The following is a 3697-nucleotide window of genomic DNA, read 5'->3' as shown; positions in this document are numbered from 1 at the left end:
AACCACAGGCTATCTACAATCTCTTGGAACAGATGTCTGGGAAATTGTGGAAGGAGGATATAAATTTCCAACAACAATTCCTATAGACACGGCAGGTAAAAAGAAATATGAAACCAATGCCAAAGTTTCAATATTTTATTGGGAAGTTTGTCACAATCAAAGTTTGTCAAAGTCATCCAGCTCAAATTAGCCAAAGAAATATGGGACAAAATCATTCAGAGCTACGAAGGAGACTCTCAAGTAAAACGTTCTAAGCTTCAAACTCTCAGAATTCAGTATGAAACCCTTAAGATGCATAGTGATGAGAATATAGCTAGTTACTTCTTACATATAAATGAGGTTGTTAATTGTATGAAGAATCTGGGTGAAGAAATAAAGGAAGTTACCTTAGTTTAGAAAATTTTGAGATCCTTGTCTGCTAAATATGAATCAAAAGTGTCTGCCATAGAAGAAAAATAGGATCTGCAGAATATCACTATGACACAGCTTCATGGAATCCTAATTGCTTTTGAGATGAGAAAAGGAGGTCCATCAAATATGAGAGAAGCTACATTTAAAGCTTCAGCAAAAGGAAAAGAAAAGGAAGAACACAATGAATCATGACACATTTCAGAAGAAGAAGATGAGGTAAATTTTTTCAAGAAGTTTCAATGGGGTTCTGGAAGGTTTAGAGGTAAGCTACCTTTCAAATGCTTTGCTTGTGGTAGAGTCGGTCATTATGCTTCCAGATGTCCTCATAAAGATAAATATGAAAAAGGAAAGGAATATGCAAAAGGGAATAGGAAACAAGTAATGAATAGGAGGAGTTACTATTCTCATGAAGATAGTGATAGTTTATCTAATAGTGATCAAGATGAAACTGGTCAAGATTACAGACTTCTCATGGCTTATGATAGCAATGATTTTTGGGATAGTTTAGAAGAGGATAATGATGGTTTATCTAATAGTGATGACTATAGACTTCTCATGGCTTATGACAATGATGATTTTTGGGATGCTTTAGAAGAGGAAAACTTTCATGAAGAAATCTATAAACTCAAAACCTATTTAGAAGAAAATAATATGATCATAGATACCTTTACATACCAACTTGCTAAAAAAGAAAAACACAATGAAAAAATAGAATCTGAAGTTGTGGGTCTAAGAATAGATCTTGAGAAAACAAAATCTCTCAATCTTAGATTTAATAAAGGATCAGAAACTTTAAATGAAATTATCAAAGTTCAACGTTATCCTCTGACAAAGACAGGTCTTGGATATACTGAAGAAGAATCTTAATCATAGAAGCTGTCAACCTCCACCAAAAGCTATCTTGATGTAGCAAAGACCAGTTAACAGTATGACAATCGTCAACAAAGGCATAAAGCTGATCACCAGGTAAGTCATATTCAATTTTCTCCAAGGATGAATATCAATAGAATCCACAATCAACCTCAGACAAATCATACTCAGTTTGCTCCAAAGATGAATATCAATAGAAACTACAATCAACAAGTAAATAGATTCGATAGTCGTAGAAACTTCTTTAATGGGCAATGTATTTCATGTCATAATTTTGGGCACAAATATGCTCAATGTGTTACTTAAAAAACCATCATGACTAGAGAATAACGAAATCAAATGAATGTAACAGGGATCAAGAGAAGTTCCTATAATAACTTTTCTCCTCTTAAAAATGAAATAGAATGCTCAATTTGTAACAACTTTGGTCATGAAGAATCTGAATGCATGAGAAAAATTCGGCAAACACCTCAAAAGGAGAAAACACCATTAAATCCAAAGATATGGAGAAGGAAATAATATCAAACAGAAAGATGTGGTATAACCTTGTATGCAGAAGGACAAGAAAATCAGTGGTACATCGACAGTGGATGCTCCAAACATATGATAGGTGACAAAGAGAAACTTCACTCATATAATGCCTTAGAAAAGGAAAAGAATGTCTCATTTGGAAATGACACTCCAGCTATCATAAAAGTTAAAGGCTCTGTTTTCTTGAAAGAAAAGGTTATAACTGGAAATGTTATGTATGTTGGTGGTTTAAAGCATAACCTCTTGAGTGTCACTCAAATGTGTGATCAATGAAATGAAGTGGTGTTTCGCATCAAATGTGTTTTTCTTGAGCTTGATACAAGAGAGATCGTGACCAAAGGTACAAGAACTCCAAACAAATTATACATATTCAAAGGAGGACAACAACAGTGATATCTAAGCAAAAATGATGAAAATTGGTTGTGGCATAGAAGATTGGGACATCTACGCTTTTCTCAAATAAGAAAAGCATGCAGACTCAAGGTTGTTCGTGATCTTCTAGATATTAGCATCCCAAAAATTACAATATGCAAACCATGTCAAATCGGTAAGCAAACCAAAGTTCACTTCATGGGAAAAGAAGGGTTAGCCAGTAAGCCTCTTGAACTTATCCATACTGATTTACATGGACCAACAAGGAAAAATTCACCTCATGGAGAATAAAACTTTATTTTGTTTGTTGATGATTTTTCAAGAATGTGTTGGATAGGTCTTCTAAAGAATAAAGATGAAGCATTTGAAAAGTTCCAAGTCTTCAAAGCTTTGGTTGAAAATGAATTAAATAAAAAAATCAAATGCCTCAGATCTGATCGAGGAGGGGAATTTATATTGGATGAATTCTTTGACTTTTGTGAGCAACATGGAATAAAAAGGCAATTTGTTATAGACATTTTTGTGCCTTACAGCATTGAGCATGAAATGTCCATAATCCAAGGGATCCAAAGTCCCTAAATGAGTTGTTCCTACCCCTAGAGGAACAAGGTCAACCAATGACAGCTTCTCCCAGAAGTTCTCCACCAAAAACCACTCAGAAACAGTCAATTCAGGATCAATTCAGAGGCTCCACTAGCTGCCTGCGTTGAAATGCAAAGTCTACACTGGCTGGGTGCACTGCAACGTAGGTGGAAGCACTACCAGGGTGCGCTGAGCGGGAAATGACAAATGGCAAGTTCATTCAACGAGGTGGAAAGACCCTGGAAGCTTCCAGAATCTTCCTCAATGACACTTGCCTCAATGAATTCGACTAGTGATGAGTAAGAGGTTCTCAACCTCCAAGTGGAAGCAAGAACTGACAGAGAGAAGCCACAAGTCAAAACATAAGCTGACTCATCCTCTATGCTTACATCTATATATGGATCTCTTACCCAGAGGTTCAGGAGGCTGGAATTTTGTACTTTGCAAAGAATTGCTGTTGGTTTGAGATTGAGATTAGTACATTGGGTGATTTATGCTTTGTTGGAGGAGAGGAAGGGATTCTTTTGCTGGGAGGTAGATGCTGGATCGGGACCTATTTGGTTGTATCTCCTCTTGAACCTTGTTACCATATCAATAAAGCTACTTGAGTTTCTCCTATATGCTTGTATTTCAAATGATGTTTTGTTATATTTGCATATTTAGTTTATATCTGATCCTAAACTAGTTATGAATGTGAATCTATATCTTTTGTGTAGTTTTCCTCTCTTGTGATCTTGCAGGAACTGGGTGAAGCTGGACCAGTAAAAGAGCAGGCAGCGGGGAGCGAACGAAAGAGAGAGAGATTGGATCGACAAACTAGCGGAAGGCACCTGTTAGTTACATCCTTCTTTCTCTATTTGCATCTCATAAAGAAGAATACTCAGATAGTTTTCCTTGTTTGTTGCTAAGGCACTATCACCTCTTAGAGTGG

Source organism: Pinus tabuliformis, chromosome Q (genome assembly GCF_031772625.1).
Source record: "Pinus tabuliformis cultivar Carrire ecotype Pingquan chromosome Q, CPIR1, whole genome shotgun sequence".
Classification (NCBI taxonomy): Eukaryota; Viridiplantae; Streptophyta; class Pinopsida; order Pinales; family Pinaceae; genus Pinus; species Pinus tabuliformis.
Note: the sequence above shows the minus strand (reverse complement) of the source record.